Below are 27412 nucleotides of genomic sequence, written 5' to 3' on the forward strand. Positions count from 1 at the left end.
GGCGAAAGACGGCTAGGAGTCGTGATGTCTGGTTTGGTGGATGCTTTTGTCGTTGGAGCAACTTAGGTGAGGAGGACGACGTCGCGGCAGGAGCAGGACAAACCACACAAAGTTTTCTTCAACACCTATGTCGGTGTCAAAACCGGCGAATCTCGGGTAGGGGGTCCCGAACTGTGCGTCTAAGGCGGATGGTAACAGGAGGCGGGGGACACAATGTTTACCCAGGTTCGGGCCCTCTCGATGGAGGTAATACCCTACTTCCTGCTTGATTGATCTTGATGATATGAGTATTACAAAAGTTGATCTACCACGAGATCGTAGAGGCTAAACCCTAGAAGCTAGCCTATGGTATGATTGTTGTCGTCCTACGGACTAAACCCTCCGGTTTATATAGATACTGGAGGAGGCTAGTGATAACCCACAAGTATAGGGGATCGCAACAGTTTTCGATAAGTAAGAGTGTCGAACCCAAAGAGGAGCTAAAGGTAGAACAAATATTCCCTCAAGTACTATCGACCATCGATACAACTCTACGCACGCTTGATGTTCGCTTTACCTAGAATAAGTATGAAACTAGAAGTACTTTGTAGGTGTTGTTGGATAGGTTTGCAAGATAATAAAGATTATGTAAATAAAAAGTAGGGGCTATTTAGATAAAGAAACAATAAAGTAAATATAGCAAGTGTGGAAAAGTGGTGGTAGGAGTTGCGAAATTGCCCCTAAGCAATTGACTACTTTACTAGACCGATAGCAAGTATTATGCGGGAGAGGCCACTGCTAGCATGTCATCCCGACTTGGAATTCTATGCACTTATGATTGGAACTATTAGCAAGCATCCGTAACTACTAATGTTCATTAAGGTAAAACCCAACCATAGAATTAGGATATATTGGTCCCTTTCAGTCCCATATACATCAATTTCTATGCTAGGTTGAAGCTTCTATCACTCTTGCCCTCCAATACATAGTCCTATCAACATACAACTAACCCTAGGGTGTGATCCATGCGCGCAATCATATGATGGGCACCAAAGGACAGCAACATAACCACAAGCAAATTAAATCAATCATAGCAATTCATCAACCACCGATAGGACAACGAAAATCTACTCAGGCATCATAGGATGGCAACACATCATTGGATAATAATATGAAGCATAAAGCACCATGTTCAAGTAGAGGGTACATCGGGTTGCGGGAGAGTGGACCGCTGTAGATAGAGGGGGAAGGTGATGGAGATGTTGGTGAAGATGGCGGAGGTGTTGGCGTAGATCGCGGTGATGATGATGGCCCCCTGTGGCACTCCGGTGCCACCGGAAGCGAGGGGGAGAGAGCCCCCTCCTTCTTATTATTCCTTGACCTCCTCCCTAGATGGGAGAAGGGTTTCCCCTTTGTTCCATGGCCTCCATGGCATGGGAGGGGCGAGAGCCCCTTCGAGATTGGATCTGTCTCTCTCTGTTTCTGCGTTCCCAGGTTCTTCCCTTTCACCGTTTCTTATATTCTCGGAGATCCGTAACTCCGATTGGGCTGAAATTTTGACACGATCTCTACCCGGATATTAGCTTTCTTGCGGCGAAAGAAGGGCATCAACCGCTTTACGGGTGTCCCATGAGGGGCAGGGGCGCGCCCAGGGGGGCAAGCGCCCCCTGCCTCGTGGCCACCTCGGGCACCGTCTCGCGTGGATTTTTCTTCCTAAAAATCATATATATTCCAAAAAAATCTCTGTCAGCTTTTATTCCATTTGGACTCCGTTTGATATGGATATTCTGCGAAACAAAAAACATGCAACAAACAGGAACTGGCACTGGGCACTGGATCAATATGTTAGTCCCAAAAATAGTATAAAAAGTTGCCAAAAGTATATGAAAGTTGAATAATATTGGCATGGAACAATCAAAAATTATAGATACGACGAAGACGTATCAGCATCCCCAAGCTTAATTCCTGCTCGTCCTCAAGTAGGTAAATGATAAAAAAAGATAATTTTTGATGTGGAATGCTACCTAGCATAATCTTGATCACATATCTAATCATGGCATGAATATTAAGATACGAGTGATTCAAAGCAATAGTCTATCATTTGACATAAAAAACAATAATACTTCAAGCCTACTAATAAAGCAATCATGTCTTTTCAAAATAACATGGCCAAAGAAAGTTATCCCTACAAAATCATATAGTCTGGATATGCTCCATCTTCTTCACACAAAATACTCATATCATGCACAACCCCTATGACAAGCCGAGCAATTGGTTCATACTTTTTAACGCGCTTCAACATTTTCAACCCTCACACAATACGTGAGCATGAGCCATGGATATAACACTATAGGTGGAATAGAATGGTGGTTGTGGAGAAAGCAAAAAGGAGAAGATAGTCTCACATCAACTAGGCGTATCAACGGGCTATGGAGATGCCCATCAATAGATATCAATGTGAGTGAGTAGGGATTGCCATGCAACGGATGCACTAGAGCTATAAGTGTATGAAAGCTCCAACTGAAACTAAGTGGGTGTGCATCCAACTTGCTTGCTCATGAAGAGCTAGGGCATTTGAGGAAGCCCATCGTTGGAATATACAAGCCAGGTTCTATAATGAAAATTCCCACTAGTATATGAATGTGATAACTCAAGAGACTCTCTAAATGAAGAACATGGTGCTACTTTGAAGCACAAGTGTGGAAAAAGGATAGTAGCACTGCCCCTTCTCTCTTTTTCTCTCATTTTTTGTTTTTATTTTTTATTTTTTTATTTTTTGGTGGGCTTCTTTGGCCTCTTTTATTTTTTTGTAAAGTCCGGAGTCTCATCCCGACTTATGGGGGAATCATAGTCTCCATCATCCTTTCCTCACCGGGGCAATGCTCTAATAATGATGATCATCACACTTTTTTTACTTACAACTCAATATTACAATGCAATGTCTAGAACAAAGTATGACTCTATATGGATGCCTCTGGCGGTGTACCGGGATGTGCAATGATCTAGCGTAGCAATGACATCAAAAGACGGACAAGCCATGAAAACATCATGCTAGCTATCTTACGATCATGCAAAGCAATATGACAATGAATGCTCAAGTCATGTATATGATGATGATGGAAGTTGCATGGCAATATATCTCGGAATGGCTATGGAAATGCCATAATAGGTAGGTATGGTGGCTGTTTTGAGGAAGATATATGGTGGGTTTAAGGTACCGGCGAAAGTTGCGCGATACTAGAGAGGCTAGTAGTGGTGGAAGGGTGAGAGTGCGTATAATCCATGAACTCAACATTAGTCATAAAGAACTCACATACTTATTGCAAAAATCTATAAGTCATCGAAACAAAGTACTACGCGCATGCTCCTAGGGGGATAGATTGGTAGGAAAAGACCATCGCTCGTCCCCGACCGCCACTCATAAGGAAGACAATCAATAAATACCTCATGCTCCAACTTCGTTACATAATGGTTCACCATACGTGCATGCTACGGGAATCACAAACCTCAACACAAGTATTTCTAAAATTCACAACCACCCACTAGCATGACTCTAATATCACCATCTTTATATCGCAAAACTATTGCAAGGAATCAAACACATCATATTCATTGATCTACAAGTTTTATGTAGGATTTTATGACTAACCATGTGAATGACCAATTCCTGTCATCTCTCTAAATAGATATAAGTGAAGCAAGAGAGTTTAATTCTTTCTAAAAAATATATGACCACTCTCTAACAAATATAAGTGAAGAAAAATAGCATTCTACAAATGGCGGTTGTATATGTAAAGAGAAACAGGCAATCCAAACTTCAAATGATATAAGTGAAGCACATGAAGCATTCTATAAAGCCATACTCAAAAGATATAAGTGAAGTGCAAAGAGCATTCTATAAATCAACCAAGGACTATCTCATACCAGCATGGTGCATAAAATAAAAATGAAAACTAAATGCAAAAGTCGCTCCAAGATTACACATATCGCATGAACGAAACGAATCCGAAAACATACCGATACTTGTTGAACAAAGAGGGGATGCCTTCCGGGGCATCCCCAAGCTTAGACGCTTGAGTCTCCTTGAATATTTACTTGGGGTGCCTCGGGCATCCCCAAGCTTGAGCTCTTGCCTCTCTTCCTTCTTCTCACATCGAGACATTCTCGATCATCGAACACTTCATCCACACAAAACTTCAACAGAAAACTCGGTAAGATCCGTTAGTATAATAAAGCAAATCACTACTCTAAGTACTGTTGAAAACCAATTCATATTTTGTTTTTGCATTATTTCTACTGTAGTATAACTTTTTCATGGCTTAATCCACTGATATGAATCAATAGTTTCATCAAAACAAGCAAACTACGCATCAAAAACAGAATCTGTCTAAAACAGAACAGTCTATAATAATCTGAAAATTCACCATACTTCTGATACTTGAAAAATTCTTCCAAAATTAGGAAAAAATAAATTTTTTTACAGGAATATAATGCAAAAATAATCAGAACCATTTGACGTTCCAGCTAAAAATGTAAAATCACGCACTACAGCCAAAGTTTCTGTCCCGCACCGTACAAACCATCAAGCAAATGTAAACACCCTAAAGGCAAATCTTGGCACATTATTTTTTATAATACAAGGAATTGTAAAAAGGGATAATTATTTTTATTGAAAAGTTTCTGTAATCAAGATTCACAAGGTTTCCGTCAGCATGAACAAAGTTCAAGGCTAGCTCCCACTTCAACAATGCTTGTCTTTCTCACTTTCGCTTTCCTTTTTGAAAAAGTTTTGGGTCCCCCTCTTTATTTTTGTTGTTTTTAAACTATATAAAAGCACTCAACAGAAATAAATGACTCTCTAAAACTTCTGGGTTGTCTCCCTGGCAGCGCTTTCTTTAAAGCCATTAAGCTAGGCATATAGTGCTCAAGTAATGGATCCACCCGGATCCCAAGGTATATCAAAGCCAATTTTAATTAACAATGATTTGTAATTTAGTGATGAGCACAAGGTAACATATATTATGTAAGTACGAAGTCTAACTCTCTTCCTATGCATTGGCATGTCATAAAATAACAATTCATGCACACAAAGTAAACGCCAATGCATAGTATAAACAATTTCTTGCAATTTTATCATATTGGAAACATAGAGAGGTGGAGATATAGTTCCTCTCTCATAATAATTGCAAGTAGGAGCAGCAAGCACATGCATATTATATTCATCAAAATCATCATGTGTAGTAGTAAAAGGCAACCCATCAATATAATCCTTAATAAGTGCAAACTTCTTCGATATAGTGTAGTTGGGAGAATTCAAAAAGATAATAGGACTACCATGCGTGGGTGCAATAGCAACAATTTCATTTTTAACATAAGGAACTATAGCAAGTTCATCTCCATAAGCATAATTCATATTGGCATCTTGGCCACAAGCATAGCAAGCATCATCAAAAAGGGATATTTCAAAAGAATCAACGGGATCATAACAATAATCCTCCGGTTAGCACGAAGGGAAATTAAACAATGTATGAGTTGAAGAGTTACTCTCATTAGAAGGTGGGCACGGGTAGCTAATCCGCTCTTCCTCCGTTTGTTCTTCACTCTCCTCCTCATCTTTTTCATCCAATGAGCTCACAGTTTCATCAATTTCTTCTTCCATAGACTCTTGCAAAACATTAGTCTCTTCTTGGACAGCGGAGTAGTCCTCAATATATGGTTCAACATAGGCATTAGAAGCATAATTATCATAGCAATATTTAAGTATGGCAAAATTTCCAGATTTGTAAAGAGTAGCATCATACTTTTCAATCAAAGAAGCAATTTCGTAAGCACCCTTAAAAGCAACAAATTCTTCAATTTGTTGAACATCATAGTAATTATAAACACCCTTAGCATACAAAGATACGATTCCATTATCACCAAACTCACATTGATAGGGAACGTGTTTCTTAGGGTTTTCAGAACAACAAGTAAAATCATATATTTCACATAAATTCCAAGCACAGCATTGCAAACGATGAATTTGATCCAGTAAAAATTTGATCCCTTTTTCAGATATTCGGTGTCGCACATAACAAGCATGCTCATCTAAGGATTTGCCCTCAACTAAGCTAGTTGGGGTTTCAGCATGAGCACATAGGGATCAAAGATGATCCAAGTAATAAGCTTCACCGGTGTGATAGATTTTGAGTGGTTCTTCAACCAATGGTTTAGTAGGTACAACTATTTTTTTGGTATTTTGCGTTTCCTACCCATAACTAAAGATAGAAAACAACTAAGAACAGCAAATAAAAATTACTTAGTGATAAAGCAAACAAGCAGACATGAGAATATTCACCACACGCTATTGCTCCCCGACAACGGCGCCAGAAAAAGGTCTTGATAACCCACAAGTATAGGGGATCGCAACAGTTTTCGATAAGTAAGAGTGTCGAACCCAAAGAGGAGCTAAAGGTAGAACAAATATTCCCTCAAGTTCTATCGACCACCGATACAACTCTACGCACGCTTGATGTTCGCTTTACCTAGAACAAGTATGAAACTAGAAGTACTTTGTAGGTGTTGTTGGATAGGTTTGCAAGATAATAAAGATTACGTAAATAAAAAGTAGGGGCTGTTTATATAAAGAAACAATAAAGTAAATATAGCGAGTGTGGAAAAGTGGTGGTAGGAGTTGCGAAATTGCCCCTAAGCAATTGACTACTTTACTAGACCGATAGCAAGTATTATGTGGGAGAGGCCACTGCTAGCATGCCATCCCTGACTTGGAATTCTATGCACTTATGATTGGAACTATTAGCAAGCATCCGCAACTACTAATGTTCATTAAGGTAAAACCCAACCATAGCATTAAGATATATTGGTCCCCCTTCAATCCCGCATGCATCAATTTCTATGCTAGGTTGAAGCTTCTGTCACTCTTGCCCTCCAATACATAGTCCTATCAACATACAACTAACCCTAGGGTGTGATCCATGCGCACAATCATATGATGGGAAGCAAAGGACAGCAACATAACCACAAGCAAATTAAATTAATCATAGAAATTCATCAACCACCGATAGGACAACAAAAATCTACTCAGACATCATAGGATGGCAACACATCATTGGATAATAATATGAAGCATAGAGCACCATGTTCAAGTAGAGGGTACAGCGGGTTGCGGGAGAGTGGACCGCTGTAGATAGAGGGGGGAAGGTGATGGAGATGTTGGTGAAGATGGCAGAGGTGTTGGTGTAGATCCCGGTGATGATGATGGCCCCCGGTGGCACTCCGGTGCCACCGGAAGCGAGGGGGAGAGAGCCCCCTCCTTCTTCTTCTTCCTTGACCTCCTCCCTAGATGGGAGAAGGGTTTCCCCTCTGTTCCATGGCCTCCATGGCATGGGAGGGGCGAGATCCCCTCCGAGATTGGATCTCTCTCTCTCTCTCTCTCTCTCTCTCTCTCACTCTCTGTGTGTGTGTGTGTGTGTTTCTGCGTTCTCAGATTCTTCCCTTTCACCGTTTCTTATATTCCCGGAGATCCGCAACTCCGATTGGGCTGGAATTTTGACACGATCTCTATCCGGATATTAGCTTTCTTGCGAGGGTCAGGGGTGCGCCCAGGGGGGGGGCAGGCGTGCGCCCTGCCTCGTGGCCACCTCAGGCACCGTCTCGCGTGGATGTTTCTTCCCAAAAATCATATATATTCCAAAAAAAATCTCCGTCAGTTTTTATCCCGTTTGGACTCCGTTTGATATGGATATTCTGCGAAACAAAAAACATGCAACAAACAGGAACTGGCACTGGGCACTGGATCAATATGTTAGTCCCAAAAATAGTATAAAAAGTTGCCAAAAGTATATGAAAGTTGTAGAATATTGGTATGGAACAATAAAAAATTATAGATACGACGGAGACGTATCAGCTAGGGTTACACAGAGTCGGTTACAAGGAAGAAGATCTACATATCCGTATTGCCAAGCTTGCCTTCCACGCCAAGGAGAGTCCCATCCAGACACGGGAAAAAGTCTTCAATCTTGTATCTTCATAGTCCAACAGTCCGGCCAAAGGATATAGTCCGGCTGTCCGGAGACCCCCTAATCCAGGACTCCCTCAGTAGCCCCTGAACCAGGCTTCAATGATAATGAGTTCGGCACGCATATTTGTCTTCGGCATTGCAAGGCGGGTTCTTCCTCCGAATACTCCATAGAAGATTTTGAACACAAGGATAGTGTCCGGCACTGCAAAACAAGTTCCAAATACCATCGTAGAGAGAATAATATTTCCACAAATCTAATTTGCTGACACGTTTAGCAACATGACATCATGCCATGGCCCGGTCATTATTCGAACTGTTTTTCTCAACCAGCACTGCACATATCGCGAGGTGGTTTTCTTGACACGTCTTGTCGAAGCAGAGATCGTGTCCCCTTATCACGGGATTCTCATCAATACGGGTATGGGTAACCTAACCGTGCCATCAATTATGGCGTTCGGGGAATAAGCGATTTTACCAGGTAAGTGGGGAGGCGCATCTCCTCTTCCGCCCTTATAAAGGGACAAAGATTCACCCTTTTTACCCACGCCTTCTTCCTCCTTGCTTATCCATTCTCGCACACTCGAGCTCCAGCGCCCAAGTTCGCGTCTTTCTCTTTAAACCACTCCAAGCATGTCCGGAGTGGGAGGCAAGTGAATGGTCTCTGTCGGTGTCAAAACCGGCGGATCTCGGGTAGGGGGTCCCGAACTGTGCGTCTAGGCCGGATGGTAACAGGAGGCAAGGGACACGAAGTTTTACCCAGGTTCGGGCCCTCTTGATGGAGGTAAAACCCTACGTCCTTCTTGATTAGTATTGATGATATGGGTAGTACAAGAGTAGATCTACCACGAGATCGGAGAGGCTAAACCTTAGAAGCTAGCCTATGGTATGATTGTTGTTCTGTATGTTGTCCTACGGACTAAAACCCTCCGGTTTATATAGACACTGGAGAGGGTTAGGGTTACACAAAGTCAGTTACAATGGTAGGAGATCTACATATCCGTATCGCCAAGCTTGCCCTCCACGCCAAGGAAAGTCCCTTTCGGACACGGGACAAAGTCTTCAATCTTGTATCTTCAGTCCAGGAGTCCGGCCGAAGGTATAGTTCGGCTATCTGGACACCCCCTAATCCAGGACTCCCGCAGTAGCCCCTGAACCAGGCTTCAATGACGATGAGTCCGGCGCGCAGATTGTCTTCGGCATTGCAAGGCGGGTTCCTCCTCCAAGTACTTCATAGAAGATTTGGAACACAAAGATAGTGTCCAGCTCTGCAAAATAAGTTTCCACATATTGCCATAGAGAGAATAATATTTACACAAATCTAATCTGCTGACATATTCCGTAGTGTGACACACCACGGCCAAGCCTTTATCTGAATCGTTTTATTATCCCACCTCAGCGCGTCATGCGAGGTGGTTTCCTTGGCATGTCTTGTTAAAGCAGAGATCGTGTCCCCTTATTCCGGGATCCTCATCAATACGGGCGTGGGTAACCCAACCGCGCCATTGATTACGGCGCTTGGAGATAAGCGAGTTTTACCAGGCTGGTGGGGACACGTAGTTGCGTCCACCCATATAAAGGGATAAGGATCCACCTTTTCACCCACGCCTTCTTCCTCCTCTACCTATCCATTCTCGCGCACTCGAGCTCCAGCGCCCAAGTCCGCACTCCCCACCTCAACCTTCTCTTGCCATGTCCGGAGCGGGAGGCAAGTGGATGGTCTCCTCCGTCACGGAGGGGCACATCAAAAAATCGAGGAAGGCCGGATACTTGTCTAACGACATTGCGCACCGGCTTCTCGAAGAGGGGCAGCTCCTCCCCACCCAAGGCCCCACGAGAGGGTAGTGTTCCTTCCCCACTTCCTCCGCGGACTGGGCTTTCCTATCCACCCATTCGTCCCGGGACTCATGTTCTACTACGGCCTGGATTTCCATGATCTGGCCCCGAACTTCATCCTCAACATCTCGGCGTTTATCGTCATGTGCGAGGCTTTCCTCTGCATCCGCCCCCATTTCGGCCTATGGCTCAAGACTTTCAACGTCAAGCCAAAGGTGGTGCGCGGCAACCAGGCGGAGTGCGGAGGCGCCATGGTGGGCAAGATGCCCAACGTCTTATGGCTCAAGGGCTCCTATGTGGAGACCCTGAAGGGGTGGCAATCGGTGTGGTTTTACATCACCGAGCCACGCGACCTTGAGTGGGTCGCAGCCCCCGAGTTCCGGTCCGAACCCCCAACGCGGCTCACGTCCTGGAAAGAGACGGGCCTATCATGGGGCAGCAAAGGAGAGGTGACTGGACTGCAAACATGCATCCAAACCCTGGTAGACAAGCAGCTCAAGCTTGTCAATGTAGTCCAGGTTATGCTCATCCGTCTGATCCTCCCGTGTCAACAACGGGCCTTCAATCTGTGGGAGTTCAACCCGGTGCAGCACTGAACTCCGAGCAGGCTCTTTGACACAACGTACGAAGATGCCTGGAAGGTGCTTTTCAAGGGCGCCGAGGCTCCCGCGTCCGCTACTGAGGATCACGGATTCAGCACGCAGCGTCACGCTAGCGCAGTAAGTTGTTTGTACCTTTTACATGGTATTAGTTTTTCATAGTTTAACTCTATGCGGGATCTAAGCTCCCTTACCTTTGACAGGTTTGGCAGGTGAAGTCCGGACAGATCGACTCTCTGGCTCCTTTGCCCGAAGACCCAGCCGATGCCCGCTTGGCGAAGCTGCTAGTTCCGGCACCCCATGTGGTGCCAAAGAAGAAGGCCACGAAGAAGGCCACGGGGACTCGAAAGAGTGCCCGGAGCCAGGAGGTGTCGGGTTCATCATCCGACGACTCCAAGGCGCATTCCTCCCGTGAAGACGAGAAGGAGGAAGAAGAGACCTCTCCCCCCCCAGCGGGAGCAGAGAAGAAAAGGAAGGCCGCCCTCATTGGGGAGGCCGAAGGGTCCAAGAAGGGGAGAACCCTTCCCCCGGACTATTCCACCGGCGCCAATGACGGTGGAGAAGAGTGGCCGCTCAGGGCCAAGCCCCTGGCAAAATCGTAAGTATCTGGATACCAGAGTAATTCATAGTATTCCTTTATTGCACAGCTTTCCCTTATGTCAAATATGATTATGCAGCCCACCCAAAGACCGGCTCGACGCATCGTTGGGCAGTTCACTGGACTCGTCGGATGTGAATTCGCTTCCGACGACTTCCTCCCCCCGCCCTACGGACGACGCCGAAGTGTTGTCTCAACAGGTTCCAAGCCGGGAGGAGGTGGTCCTGGAGGCGCCGCAAGGCGACCTCCCAGACTCCAGGAGTAAAGGGGATAAAACCCCCCAGGGCTCTAAGTCCGGCTCTAGGCCGGACACCGCTCCGGAACCTTCAAAGGTTCCAGAGTCTGGCGGGGGACCTCCTTCCAAGAGGAGCAAGCCCACCGTGTCGGTGACCCCCATCCAACCGAAGGCACCAGACAATCTGTTGGAGGTGCTCAAAGGCACCTCCATCGACGAGGAGCACCGCACCATTATGAGTGCGGTGGTCCAGAAGGTTCAGTCCGCCAAGAGCGGACTGACTGAAGCTTGTACTAGCCTTTTAACAGGCTTTGAGGTAAGTAAAGAATGTGTAAATAATATTACCGCATAGATAGTAGCCCCTGATGCTCTGTTTGGCATTCGGGAAGAAAAGACGAATAGAGGATCAAATAAAATTCACAGGAGTCTAACAAAAAGGAGTCAATATGCATATGCAGGCTTCTCTGCTGGCGTACGCCGTATTGACTGCGGAAGTGGACACGCTAAAGCAGAACCTCGAGCAGTCCGAGCAAGAGCTCGGGCGTGCCAAGAAGCAGCTCGAGGAGAAGGAAGGTAAGAAATACCTTATTTAAATATATATAAAAAAGGTGCAATTGCAAAAAATGACAGTATTATCGTGGCTATTGTAGGGGACATGTCTGAGGTGGTGACCCTTAAGCAAGCGCTGGTCGAGGCCGAGAAGAGGGTGGCCACGGAGCACACCGAGCGGGAGAAGTACGAGGCCCAGGTTGGCAAGGTGCGGCAAGAGCTCCAGGCTCTCATGAAAAACATGAGAGTTTGGAGCTTGACTCAAAGACGCGAGCGTCCGAGCTCGCGGTGGCTATTAAAGATGCCAAGTCTCCCAAGGCCAAATCCCAGAAGACCCTCCAGGAGTTGGATGCGGTGAAGAAGATAGCGGCGGGTAAGGCATTCTTTATGCAAAGTAAACATGTAAATGTGAGTTACTTGTTACTTACCCGAATCCGGAGTTCTCCAGGAGCTTTCGTAGATCTTCCCTGTAGCGTGTCCGATGCCGCCGCATTCTATCGAGCCGAGGAGGGCAGCTCGACAGAGAAGGTGTTCTGGTCTCAGTATGCTGAGGCCAGACACCCCGTGCCCCTGAGCGACCAGCTGAAGCAACTGGTCGAGCTCCACAAGGCGGCCGAACAGGCCATGAAGGGCCTCATAGTTCGGCTATGGCCTGGAGAGGCTCTACCTGGGAGCTATTTCAGGCTGGTGCGGCGGCTGGTGGGGGCCTGTCCAAGGCTCGAAGTCATCAAGCACTTCGTCTGCATTGAAGGTGCCCGTAGGGCCCTTGCCCGTGCTAAGGTGCATTGCGGCAAGCTGGATGCTGAGAAGCTTGTGAAGGATGGGCCACCGCCAGGGAAAGAGCATCGCAAGCCCGAGAATTATTATAAGGATGTTCTGAAGGGTGCCTGCCTTGTGGCGGATGAATGTTCCAGGGATGTAATTTTTGAGTAAAACTCGCTCGTTTTGTTCTGTGCGCTAAAAACTTGTTCATATGCGCTAAGCAATGCTGTTGGAATTTAAAATATTACCTTCTGTGCGGCTGTTTATGAATTTTGAGAGATGGCGAGTCATCGTCTTCTGCCCCCGTGCCGCTAGTGCTGGGGTGTTCGGGGATACACCTGAGCGCTCTTTTTCCCATGTTTGGGTCCTTCGAGGGAGGCGCTCAGCACAACGAACAAGGCAATCGAACTATAATGCGTGAACACTCTCACTTAGCCATAGAATTCTATAATTTTAAATTTCGGCGAAGCCCCTGGTATTCGAAAGACCGAGTTCGGGGAGCTATCCACGCCTTGGCCGGACAGAGCCGGCTCCTCGCTCTAAGCGGCATAAGTCTTTAGGGACTCTAAAAACCTCTCGAACAGCGACCAGCTCTCGCTTCATCATGACAGTCAGTTTTAGCTTTCTCTACTGAGGTGCTCGACCCAGCTCAACTGGGGCACAATCGCAGTAGTTCTCCTAGTGCTACCTTAGCCGATATAGCGGAACGTAAGGCACCAAAACATAGGAGCCGGGCAAACCCAACTATTGACCCAAGACATGATTTGGAGCCGATGCATATAATGCTATAAGTTCGGGGTGCCGTACTTGTTAAATTGTTCAGACTTCTCACACCATGTTGAGGGGTACTAAAGCCCCTGGCATATTTTGGCCGAACCAAAGTGTACGGGTGCAACATGTCGTTAAGGAACATATATTTGTAAAAAAAGGAAATGCAAAAATAGACAAAAGCTATGCATTGTTTATTAAAAAGGGCTGCAATCAAAGCAGAATGATACAAATAATGCGATAAGAAAAGGTTGGACTATTTAACATGTCCGTTCCAGGGGCAGGCTGTGGAATGGTATGCGAAACAGGTATACTGCTCGTGATAGAGACCACCTGGGAGTTCCGTAATGCGGCATGGCTTGTCTGCTTCCCTGGTTCCTGCATCGTTTGTGCGGCAATTGAACTGCCGAACAGGCCTTCCGAAGAATGGAGTCCTGAAAGTAAGAGAAAATTAAAAAATTGGCAGCCCCTGGTGCGGTTTAAGCCGTGTTTCGGGCATGCCGTGATGGTGCCCCTCCCCCTGTACCCATGGTATTTCTAGAGCATAGTGATGTACGCGAAGCACTGGCGTCGCATTTTTGCGAGGGCTGGGGTTGGGGCTGCATTGCTACACCTGCTCGGAACGTGCCAGTCGGTCTTGTTGTAGGTTACTCCGGGCGCCCTTGACGGTGTCCGGACGTTTAATGGCCGGACTGGAGAACTGCCTGGAGAGGCTGCTTTGTACTTCTGCTACAAGGGCCGTCGTGTGCTCTTCCGTTCGGAGGGAGCGTTCAGTGTTTCCATTGACCGTAATTACTCCTCGAGGACCTGGCATCTTGAGCTTAAGGTATGCGTAGTGAGGTACCGCGTTGAACTTGGCGAATGAGGTTCACCCGAGCAGTGCGTGATAGCCACTGCGGAATGGGACTATGTCGAAGATTAACTCCTCGCTTCGGAAATTATCCGGAGATCCGAAGACCACTTCAAGTGTGACTGAGCCTGTACAGTTGGCCTCTACACCTGGTATTACGCCTTTAAAGGTCGTTTTGGTGGGCTTAATCCTCGAGGGATCTATGCCCATTTTCCGCACTGTATCCTGGTAAAGCAGGTTCAGGCTACTGCCACCGTCCATAAGGACTCTAGTGAGATGAAATCCGTCAATAATTGGGTCTAGAACCAATGCAGCGAATCCACCATGAGGGTGCTAGTGGGATGGTCCCTTCGATCAAAGGTGATCGGGCAGGAGGACCATGGGTTGAACTTTGGGGCGACTGGCTCTACCGCAAATACGTCCCTTAACGCGCGCTTCCGCTCCCTCTTGGGGATGTGGGTTGTGTATATCATGTTCACCGTCCGCACTTGTGGGGAAAACCCTTCTGTCCACTATTGTTCGGCGGCCGGGGCTCTTTGTCGTCATCGCTATGCAGGCCCTTGTCGGTATTTTCGGCATTTAGCTTGCATGCCTGCTTGAACACCCCACAATCCCTATTGGTGTGATTGGCCGGCTTTTCGGGGTGCCATGTATCTGGCACAAGCGGTCGAGTATTCGGTCCAAACTGGACGGGCCCCTGGGATTTCTTTTGAAAGGCTTTTTCCGCCGACCGGATTTATAGCCTCTGAATCCGGCATTAACTGTCGTATCCTCAGCATTGTCGCCGTTAATGTGGCGCTTCTGCTTGTTGCGACGCGGCCTACCACTACTGTCCCTGGTATCCGAATTACCAGGGTTCTTGGTCATATTGTTACTATGAGCAAGCCAGCTGTCTTCTCCCACGCAAAAGAGGGTCATGATTGTCGTGAGTGCTGCCATGATTTCGGCTTTTCCTGTCCAAGGTGCCGGGCAAGCCACTCGTCACGGATATTGTGCTTGAAGGCTGCTAGGGCCTCTGCGTCCGGACAGTCGACTATTTGATTTTTCTTTGTTAGGAACCGTGTCCAGAATTGCCTGGCCGATTCATCTGGCTGCTGAATTACGTGGCTTAGGTCATCGGCGTCTGGTGGTCGCACATAAGTGCCCTGGAAAATTGTCGAGGAATGCGGCTTCCAGGACCTCCCAACAACTGATTGATGCTGCTGGCAAGCTATTAAGCCAATGCCGAGCTAATCCTTTAAGCTTGAGTGGGAGGTATTTGATGGCGTGGAGATCATCGCCGCGGGCCATGTGGATATGAAGGAGATAATCCTCGATCCATACCGCAGGATCTATTGTGCCATCATATGATTCGATGTTTACAGGTTTGAAACCCTCGGGGATTTGATGATCCATTACTTCGTCTGTGAAGCATAGTGGGTGTGCGGCGCCTCTGTACTGGGCTATATCACGATGTAGCTCTAATGAGCTTTGTCTATTGTGTTCGGCCCTACCGGATTTGTGTCGGGCGTGACGGTTACCGTCTCGAGTCGTGGGGCGCCCACGCGATCCGTAGATCGATCTTGTTTGCCTTGCCTTGTCCTCCAACATATCTCGCAGGTCAGGCGCATTTTCCCGTGCCTTGGTACGGGGTGCGGCTTGAGTGGAGGGCCGAGAGGCCTCTCTGTCACGGCCATGAGGTGGCCGATCGGCCGTATCGAGTGCTGGTGATGTAGGTTTAAGTGCTTCCTCCTCTAATCGGGGTAGCGACCTGCGTTTTGGGTAGCTCTTGGAGGGGCGTTCGAGTTTATGCTCTTCGACCGCAAGGACTTCAGTCCATCTGTCGACTAGCAAATCTTGATCAGCTCTAAGCTATTGCTGTTTTTTCTTGAGACTTCTTACCGTGGCCATAAGCCTGCATTGAAAACGCTCTTGCTCGACGGGATCCTCTGGCACGATGAATTCATCATCGTCGAGGCTTGCCTCGTCTTCGGAGGGAGGCATATGATTATCGTCCTCGACCTCTCTGTCTGCCGCTCTCTCATGAGGGCTGGTTTCTCCGTCCTCCTGTGCTGAATCTTGCTGGAGGGGGTTTTCTCCGGCACTCTCCAGAGTATTATTATCTCCCGTGCTGGAATCACCGTATTTGCTTTGGCGGGATTTTGAGCGGCGCCGCTGACGCCGGCGCTTAGGCTGTTTTTTTGGAGGGTTCATCCTCCGCTGTTCCATCGCCATCTCCTTCTTTTGGGGTGTCCACCATGTATATGTCATATGACGAGGTGGCTTTCCAGGGCCCAATAGGCACTGGTTCTTCATCGTCTCCTGCATCGGCGTCCATACCGTCAATGTCTTCAGAGTCAAAGTCGAGCATGTTGGTTAAATCGTTGACAGTGGCTACAAAGTGGGTGGTGGGTGGGCTTTGAATTTCTTCATCGTCCGTATCCCAACCTTGCTGACCATAGTCCGGCCAGGGCTCTCCTGATAAACAAAGAGACTTTAGTGTCTTCAGAATATCGCCGAAAGGCGAGTGCTGAAAGATGTCCATGGCAGTAAACTCCATGATCGGCGCCCAATCAGATTCGATCGGCAGGGGTGCGGAGGGTTCCGAGTTCGGAGAGGAGTCCGGCTCCTTGGAGTCATGAGTCTTGCGGAGTGCGGGGCTGGTGTTCGGCTCGATCGCTGTTGGGATCGCAGCCCCCGAGGCAGCGTCCAACCACCCATCCTCGATCGGCGCAGTTGGCTCCGAATTAAGGGTCGAAGCCGACGCGGGTGGGGCCTCCAGGGCACTGTTCGGCGGCAGAGCTAGATCATGCTCGTCATGACAGTGCAGCGCGCTCGGTAGTGGCTCAAATCCGTCGGAGATCAAGTCCCCGTGGATGTCAGCCGTGTAGTTTAAACTTCCAAATCTGACCTGACGGCCAGGGGCATAGCTTTCTATCTGCTCTAGATGGCCAAGTGAATTGGCCCACAGTGCGAAGCCGCCGAAGACGAAGATCTGTCCGGGGAGGAAGGTCTCACCCTGGACTGCATCGCTATTGATGATCATAGGAGCCATCAAGCCTAACGGCGACGACACAGAGGAACTCTCAATGAAAGCACCAATGTCAGTGTCAAAACCGGCGGATCTCAGGTAGGGGGTCCCGAACTGTGCGTCTACGCCGGATGGTAACATGAGGCAAGGGACACAAAGTTTTACCCAGGTTTGGGCCCTCTTGATGGAGGTAAAACCCTACGTCCTGCTTGATTAATATTGATGATATGTGTAGTACAAGAGTAGATCTACCACGAGATCGGAGAGGCTAAACCTTAGAAGCTAGCCTATGGTATGATTGTTGTTCTGTATGTTGTCCTACGGACTAAAACCCTCCGGTTTATATAGACACCGGAGAGGGTTAGGGTTACACAAAGTCGGTTACAATGGTAGGAGATCTACATATCCGTATCGCCAAGCTTGCCCTCCACGCCAAGGAAAGTCCCTTCCGGACACAGGATGAAGTCTTCAATCTTGTATCTTCATAGTCCAGGAGTCCGACCAAAGGTATAGTCCGGCTATTTGGACACCCCCTAATCCAGGACTCCCTCAGTCTCCTCCGTCACGGAGGAGAACATCACAAAGCTACGGGAGGCCGGATATCTGGCCGCGAACATCGCGCACCGGCTGCCAGATGCAGGGCAGATCATCCCTACGCCCGAACCCCATGAGAGGGTAGTTTTCCTTACCCACTTTGTCTGCGGACTGGGATTTCCCCTTCACACGTTTGTCCGCGGGCTCATGTTCTACTACGGGCTGGATTTTCATGATCTGGCCCCCAATTTCATCCTCAACATCTCAGCATTTATCATCGTGTGCGAGGCCTTCCTCTGCATCAGGCCCCACTTCGGCCTATGGCTGAAGACCTTCAATGTTAAACCGAAGGTGGTGGTCGGCCAGCAAGCAGAGTGCAAAGGCTCCATGGTGGGCAAAATGCCTAACGTCACCTGGCTCGAAGGCTCCTATGTGAAGACCATAAAGGTGTGGAAATCAGGGTGGTTCTACATCACTGAGCCGCGCGTCACCAACTGGGTGGCGGCCCCCGAATTTCGATCCGAAATCCCCACGCAGCTCACTTCCTGGAAAGAGAAGGGCCTGTCCTGGGGTTCCCCGGTAGAGCTGATCGGACTCCAGACCTGCATCAAGAACATGATGAGCAAGAAAATTAAGCTCGTCAACGTGGTCCAGGTTATGATCTTCCGTCGGATCCTCCCGTGTCAACGACGGGTATTCAATTTGTGGGAGTTCGACCCGTCCAAGCACCAGACGCTGCGAGAGCTCTTAAACACGATGCACAAGGACGTCTAGAAGGTGTTGTTCAAGGGCGCCGAGGTACCTCCTCCCCTTACCGAGGATCGCGGACTCAGCGCAAAGCGCCATGCCAATCTGGCAAGTTTTTATATCTCACAGGATATTTTTTTGCCCCAGTTTAATCATGAGCGGGATCTAAGCTTCCATGCCATTAACAGGACTGGGTAGAGACAGTGGAGCAGATCGATTGCCCAGCCCCCCTGCCTGAAGATCCTACAGATGCTCTCCTAACGGAGATGTTGGTTCCGGCGCCTTACGAGGCGCCGGTGAAGAAGGCCAAGAAGAAGGCCACGAGGACCCGAAAGGGTCTCCGACGCAAGGTTATATCGGACTCATCGTCCGATAACTCCGAAGCGCACTCCTCCCACGAAAACAAGGAGGAGGAAGAGGAAAGTTCTCCCCCCCAGCCGCCGGGGAGACAAGAAAAGGAAGGCTGCCCCAACTGGGGAGGCCGAGGGGTCCAAGAAGGGAAGGACCCTCCTTCCGGACTGCTCCAAGACGGCCGCCTACAGCGACGCGAGTGGTTACCCAGGGACAAGCCCCTGGTGAAGTCGTAAGTATCCGGATACCATAGTAATTCATGGTATGTTTTATTGCACTGCTTCTTACGCTGAATATGATTATGCAGTCCGTCCCGAGCCCGTCTCAACGTATCTTCGTCGGACGGTTCTTTGGACTCGTCGGATATGAATAGCGATTCACTTCCGACCGCCTCCACCCCTTGCCCTACGGACAACGTTAAGGTGTTGTCTCAAAAGGCACCGAGCCGAGGGGAGGTAGTCCTGTGGGCGCCTCGAGGCGACCTTTCGAACCCTGGGCGCAAAGGGAGCAAGACTCCCACGGGCTCCAAGTTCGGCCCCCAGCCGAACACTGCACCGGAACCTTCGGTGGTTTCGGACTCCGGCAGGCGATCCCGCGTTAAGAGGGGCAAGCCGCCCGTGCCGGTGGCCTCTATCCATCCAGAGGCACCGGACAACTTGCTGGAAGCGCTTCGCGGCGCTTCCATCGACAAAGAGCACCGCACTATCATGAGTGCGGTGATTGAGAAAGTTCAGTCCGCCAAAAACGGACTAACCGAAGCTTGTGCCAGCCTCCTAACAGGCTTTCAGGTAAGCAATCAAAATATCGGAAAATATTACCGCATAGACAGTAGCCCCTGACGCTCTGTTTGGCATTCGCAAAGAAAGGCCGAATAGAGGATCAAATAATGACTCAGGAGTCTAATCAGAATATGTCTATGTGCATATGCATGCTTCACTGCTGGCTGCTGCCACACGTACTGCGGAGGTCGCTGCACTGAAGCAGGACCTTGAGCGATCCGAGCGAGAGCTCGGCCTTACCAAGAGGCAGCTCAAGGAGAGCAAAGGTAAGCAATACCTTGTCTATATATTAAAAAGAAATTTGGTTGTAAAGTAATAGGATCATCATAAATTTGCCAGGGGCCACAACCGAGGTGGCGACCCTGAAGAAGGCGCTGTCTGAGGCCAAAGACAAAGCGGCCAAGGAGCGCATTGAGTGGGAAAAGCAAGAAGCCCGGGTAGGCGATGTGCAGCAAGAGCTCGAGGCTCTCAGCAAAAAACACGAGTCCTTGGAGCTTGACTCTAAGACGCGAGAGTTCGAGCTTGCGAATGCGCTCGAAAGCGCACAGAGCGCCAAGGCTGAAGCCCACAAGGCCCTCCAGGAGATTGATGCGGTGAAGAAGATAGCAGCGGGTAAGGCATTCATTGCAAAGCAAGCATGTGAAGGAAACTTTCCTTTTACTTACCCAAGTTTGGAGCTCTCCAGGAGCGTTCGCAGATCTTCCCCGCATTGTACTAGATGCCGCAGAGTTTTACCGAGCTGAGGAGGGGAGCTTGACAGAAAAGTTGTTCTGGTCTCAGTATACTGGGACCGAACACCCAATGCCCTTGAGCGACCAGCTGAAGCAACTGGTCGAGCTTCACAAGGCGGCCAAACAGGCCATGAAGGGTCTTATAGTCCGGATGTGACCTGGCGATCCCCTGCCTAGCAGCTACTTTGGTCTGGTGAGGCGGCTTGTGGATGCCTGCCCACGGCTTGAAGTCATAAAGCGGTCCATCTGCATCGAGGGTGCGCGCAGGGCTTTTGCCCGCGCGAAGGTGCACTGGGCGAAGCTGGACGCTGTAAAGCTGGTGAAGGAGGGGCCGCCGGAGGGCAAGGAGCATCGCTGCCCCAAAATGTATTATGACAGTTTCTAAAGGGTTCCCGCCTTGTGGCCGAGGAATGTGCTAGAGATGTAATTTTTGAATGAACATGCTCATGTGATCCTGTAATGTTAAACGAGTTCATTTGTGCTATGCAACACTTTTTGAATTTAAAATATTACCTTCTGTGCGGCCGTTTATAAAATCTGAGAGTTGGCCAGTCGTCGGCTTCTGTCCCCATGTAACTAGTACTGGGGTGTTTGGAATAAACCTGAGCACTCTTTATCCCAATTTTGGGTCCTTCGAGGGAGGTGTTCAGCACAACGAACCAGGCAATCGGACTATAAGGCTTTATCACTCTCACTTAGCCATAGACGTCTACAATTTCAAAATTTGGCGAAGCCCCTAGTATTCGGAAGGCCGAATTTGGGGCGCTATATACGCCTAAGTCGGGCAAGGCTGACTCCTCGCCTGAAGCGGAAAAAGTCTTTAAGGACTTGAGACCTCTCGAAAAGCGACCAGCTCTCGCCTTATCATGACAGTCAGTTTTCAGCTTTCTCTACTGAGGTGCTCATCTGGAAGAACCGGGACACAATCGCAGTAGTTCTCCCAGCGCTACCTTAGCCGATATAGCGGAACGTAAGGTACCAAAACATGGGAGCTGGGAAAACCCAACTATTGACCCAAGACATGATTCGGAGTTGATTCATATAATGCTATAAGTTCGGGGTGCCGCACTATCGAAAGTGTTCGGACCGGTCACGCCGTATTATGGGGTAAATGAAAGCCCCTGGCGTACTGACCGTACCAGAATGTACGGGTGCTAGTTGTCGTAAATGAACATATAAGAAAAAAGGGATGTATAATGCAATAATAGACTAATGCTATGCATTGTTATTTAAATAATACGTCGAAGCATACTGATACAAGTAGTGCAATAAGCAAAAAATAGGAATTTTTGACATGTCCTATCCAAGGGCAAGCTGCGTATGGGTAGTAAAAAGTGGGTATATCGATTGTTATTAGAGACCACCTAGGGGTTCCCTTGTAGGTCTTAGCTTCTTGCCTCCTTGGTTGTTCCTTCCCGTAATGTGTCCGGCAATCATACTATCAGAGAGGGCTTCCAGAGAGTAAGGTCCTGAAAGAGAAAAAATGATAAAGGTATGCAGCCCCTAGGGCGGTTTAGCCACATTGCGGGACGTGCCCTGATCGTGCCCCCGCCTATGCCCATGGTGTTTTCAGTGCGTAATTATGTACGCGCGACACGGATTTTGTCGCTTGACTGGGACTGGGACGAGGGCCGAATTGCTAGGCGAGCTCTGAATGTGCCAGGCGATCCTGTTGCAGGTTACTCCGGACTCACTTGACGGTGTCCGGGGGCTGTATCGCCGAATTGGCGGTTTGCCTTAAAAGGCTGCTTTGTGCTTCTGCTGTGAGGGCCGCAGTGTGCTCTTCTGTGCGGAGCGGGCCTTCTGTGTTTCCATTGACTGTTATGACCCCCTAGGTCCTGGCATCTTGAGCTTGAGGTATGCGTAATGCGGTACCGCATTGAATTTTGCAAATGCGGTTCGCCCGAGCAGTGCGTGATAGCCACTGCGGAACAGGACAATATCGAAGATTAACTCTTCGCTTCAGAAGTTGTCCGGAGATCCGAATACCACTTCCAGTGTGATTGAGCCCGTGCAATGGGCCTCTACACCTGGGATTACGCCCTTAAAGGTGGTTTTGGTGGGTTTGATCCTCCAGGGATCTATACCCATTTTGCGTACTGTATCCTGATAGAGCAGGTTCAGGCTGCTGCCGCCGTCCATAAGGACTCGAGTGAGGTGATATCCTATGATGATGGGGTCTAGGACCAATGTGGCGGATCCACCATGATGGATACTAGTGGAGTGGTCCCTGCGATCGAAGGTGATCGGACAAGAGGACCATGGGTTGAACTTTGGGGCGATGGGCTCCATCACATAGACGTCCCTTAGTGCACGCTTCCGTTCCCTCTTGGGAATGTGGGTTGCGTATATCATGTTCACCGTCTTCACTTGTGGGGGGGAACCTCTTCCGTCCTCCTGTGTTCGGTGGCCGGGGCTCCTCATCATCATCACTATGCAGCCCCTTGTCCTTGTTTTCGGCATTCAACTTGTCGGCCTGCTTGAACACCCAGCATTCTCTGTTAGTGTGATTGGCTGGCTTATCGGGGTGCCGTGGATTTGACACGAGCGATCAAGTATGCGATCCAAACTGGACGGGCCCAGAGTACTTCTTTTGAATGCCTTTTTCCGCTGACCGGATCTAGAGCCTCTAAATCCGGCATTGACTGCCGTATCATCGGCGTTATCGACGTTGTTGCGGCGCTTGTGTCTGTTACGACGTGGTCTGCCGTTGGCATCTTTGGTATCCGAAGTGCCCGGATTCCTTGATGTGTTGTTGCTGCGAGCCAGCTAGCTATCCTCGCCCGCGCAAAAGCGGGTCATGAGTGTCGTGAGGGCTGCCATAGACTTCGGCTTCTCCTGGCCAAGGTGCCGGGCGAGCCACTCGTCACGGATGTTATGCTTGAATGCCGCTAAGGCCTCTGCATCCGAACAGTCGACAATTTGGTTTTTCTTAGTTAGGAACCGTGTCCAGAATTGCCTGGCTGATTCCCCTGGCTGCTGAGTTATATGGCTCAAGTCATCAACATCCGATGGTCGCACATAAGTGCCCTAGAAATTGTCAAGGAATGCGTCTTCCAAATCCTCCCAACTGCCGACGGAGTCTGCTGGCAAGCTATTCGGCCAATGCCGAGCTGGACCTTTGAGTTTTAGTGGGAGGTATTTGATGGCATGCAGATCATCACCGTGAGCCATGTGGATGTGGAGGAGGAAATCCTCAATCCATATAGCGGGATCTGTTGTACCATCATACGATTCAATATTTACGGGTTTAAAACCCTCCAGGAATTCGTGATCCATAACTTCATCAGTGAAGCATAGGGGGTGTGTGGCGCCTTTGTGTCGGGCTATATCATGACGCGGTTCATATGAGTCTTGTCTGCTGTATTCGGCCCGGTCGAATTTACTTTTAGTGTATCCGGTGTGACGGTCATCGTCCCCCGTTGGCGCGCACCCCCGTGACCCGTATATCGACCTTGCATGTTTTGCCCTGCTTTCCAATCTGTCTCGCAGGTCCTGTGTGTTGCCCCAGGCCTTGGTATTTTTGTTTGAGTGGCGGCAGTGTGCAGGCTAAACTTCAGGCTGAAACGCCTCTCTGGCTCGGCCACAAGGTGGCCGGTCAGCCGCATCGTACACTGGTGATGTAGCTTTCAATGCTTCCTGCTCGAGTTGGGGTAGCGACCTGCACTTTGGGTCACTCTTGGAGGGGCGCTCGAGTTTGTATTCCTCGGCCGCAAGGACTTTCGTCCATCTGTCTGCTAGCAAATCTTGATCAGCTCGAAGCTGTTGTTGCTTTTTCTTCAAGCTATTTGCTGTGGCTATAAGCCGTCACTTGAAGCTCTCCTGCTCGACGGGATCCTCAGGCACCATAAATTCTTCATCGTCGAGGCTCACCTCATCTCCGGAGAGAGGCATGTAATTTTCCTCCTCCGATTCTCTATCTGCTGCCCGCTCTGGAGGGCTAGCTTGTTCACCCTCCCTCTCTAAATCGTGCTGGAGGGGATTGTTATCATCTTCGGCACTATCCGGAGTGTTATTGTCTCTTGTGCCAGTATCACTACTTTTGCTATGGCGGGACTTAGAGCGGTGTTGCTGACGTCGGCACTTGGGTTTCTTCTTGGAGGGGTCATCCCCCGCTGTCTCGTCGCCATTGCCTTCTTTGGGGGTGTCCACCATGTATATATCATATGATGAGGTGGCGGTCCAGCGCCCTGTGGGCAGTGGTTCCTGTCTGTCTCCTGCATCTTCGTCCATACCGTCGATGTCTTCGGAGTCGAATTCGAGCATGTTGGTTAAATCGTCTATAGTGGCTACTAAGTGGGTGGTGGGTGGGGAGAGAATTTCTTCGTCATCCGCATCCCATTCTAGCCGGACATAGTTCGGCCAAGGTTCTCCTGACAAGGAGAGAGACCTTAATGAATTTAGCACGTCGCCGAATGGTGAGTGCTGAAAATTATCCGTGGAGGTGAACTCCATGATCGGCGCCCAATCGGATTCGATAGGCATGGACGTAGGCGGCTCGGAGTCTGTGGCCGGAGACGAATCCAGTGGTTCGGCAACACGACTCTCGTAAGGGGTGAAGTCAGTATCCGGCTCCATAGCCACTGAGAGTGCGGCCTCCATGGCGGGGTCTATCCGTCCTCGGATGGCGTGAGTTGCTCCGAATTGAGGGCCAGAGTAGTTGCGGGTGTGGTCTCCCGAACACTGTCCGATGGCAGAGTTATGTCATGCTCTTCGTGATTGTGCGGCCCACCTGACATGGGCCTGAATCCGTCGAAGATCAAGTCTCCGCGGATGCCGGTAGTGTAGTTTAAGTTTCCGAACCTGACCTGATGGCCAGGGGCGTAGCTCTAGATCTGCTCCAGATGGCCAAGCGAGTTGGCCCGCAGTGTGAAGCCGCCGAATACGAAGATCTGTCTGGCGAGGAAAACCTAACCCCGGACGGCATCGTTACCAATGATCGAAGGAGCCATCAAGCCTTATGGTGACGGCACATTGGAACTCTCAATGAAAGCACCAATGTTGGTGTTAAAACCGGCGGATCTCGGGTAGGGGGTCCCGAACTGTGCGTCTAAGGCGGATGGTAACAGGAGGCAGGGGACATGATATTTACCCAGGTTCGGGCCCTCTTGATGGAGGTAATACCCTACTTCCTGCTTGATTGATCTTGATGATATGAGTATTACAAGAGTTGATCTACCACGAGATCATAGAGGCTAAACCCTAGAAGCTAGACTATGGTATGATTGTTGTCGTCCTACGGACTAAACCCTCCGGTTTATATAGACACCGGAGGGGGCTAGGGTTACACAGAGTCGGTTACAAGGAAGATCCACATATCCGTATTGTCAAGCTTGCCTTCCACGCCAAGGAGAGTCCCATCCGGACACGGGACGAAGTCTTCAATCTTGTATCTTCGTAGTCCAACAGTCCGGCCAAAGGATATAGTCCGGCTGTACGGAGACCCCCTAATACAGGACTCCCTCAACCTACCTGTAACTGAAGTAATTTTATAAGGGCTCCTTTGGCTTGCATGATTCTAAAAACGCAGGGATTGGAAAAACACCGAAATAGGATAGGAATGCACGTGGGAAACATAGCATTTGTAAACACATGATTTCTGTCAACTTGGGTGTTTGGTTCACAACAATTGGAAGAGTAGAGGAATGCAAAGAAACATGGACAAATTAAAGTGAAACCATATGAAAGCGTGTATAGTTAGAATATTATTTTTCCACTAATGCACTTGGTCTTGTTTTCATGCATGGGATTTTGAAAAGTAGGTCCAGGTGGATGTTTTGCTCCATTCCTTTCAACAAAATGCATGAATAATTGAATAGTAGAGTGCCATAGGAAAATTTCCTATTGCTATGTTTTTCCTTTGAACCAAAATAGCCCTAATGGATTGACATGAATGTAGAGTAATGAGTGATGCGACAAGTGTACAATCTCTTTGTTGTAGTCATGTCGACTTCAACATCATTGGTTGGTCGCTGAAGAAGTTGAGGCAGAGGCGGCTGTCAGAGGTGTGCAGGAAGATCTGAGGAATATGTAGACGGCGTTGTCGGTGTCAAAACCAGCGTCTCGGGTAGGGGGTCCCGAACTGTGCGTCTAGGATCGATGGTAACAGGAGACATGGGACACGATGTTTACCCAGGTTCGGGCCCTCTCTATGGAGGTAATACCCTACTTCCTGCTTGATTGATCTTGATGAATATGAGTGTTACAAGAGTTGATCTACCACGAGATCATAATGGCTAAACCCTAGAAGTCTAGCCTATCAATATGGTAATGAGTATATGTGTTGTTCTTTCCGGACTATCCCCTCCGGTTTATATAGACACCAAGGGGATCTAGGGTTTACATGGAGTCGGTTACATAAGAAGGAATCTTCGGTCGCCAAGCTTGCCTTCCACGCCAAGTAGAGTCCAGTTCGGACACGGTGCAGTCTTCGGGCTTCATGTCTTCACAGCACATCAGTCCGACCCATAGATAGCAGGCCGGACGTCCGGGGACCCCTTAGTCCAGGACTCCCTCAGTAGCCCCTGAACCTGGCTTCAATGACGAGGAGTCTGGCGCGCAGATTTGTCTTTGGCATTGCAAGGCGGGTTCCCTCCTTCCGAACTCCAGAACAATCTTCCGGCGAAGTGAGTGTATCCGGACCTGTGTGTAGAGAGTATAATATCCCACGAGCTCAACTTGTTGATAATTGTTTATGACATCACATCGTGCCTGCCTGGTTGCTATTTCCCATCGTCAGCTAGCGAGCCGCCCCACGTCTCGGGGTGTGGTTTTACTGGCATGCCTCGTCAAGGTAGAGATTGTGTCCCTTTATTTACGGGATTTTCATTAATGCAAGCGTGGGTAACCTTACCGTCCCCTAGGTACAACCCCTTGGTGATAGGTAAGTTTAGAGACCCTGGGAGAGACACCCAATATCCGGGCCCTTTTTATAGAGAGCATGTCTCTTCTTCTTCCCTTGCGCTTGCTCCTTCCTCAACCCCAGCCACCCCAAGTTCCAACCCTCGAGTTCCAATCACCACCAGCCTTTGTCATGGCTGGATCCAACCCTCAGGGCCGGTGGGTGG

The sequence above is a fragment of the Triticum dicoccoides genome, chromosome 5A (assembly GCF_002162155.2).
Source record: "Triticum dicoccoides isolate Atlit2015 ecotype Zavitan chromosome 5A, WEW_v2.0, whole genome shotgun sequence".
Classification (NCBI taxonomy): Eukaryota; Viridiplantae; Streptophyta; class Magnoliopsida; order Poales; family Poaceae; genus Triticum; species Triticum dicoccoides.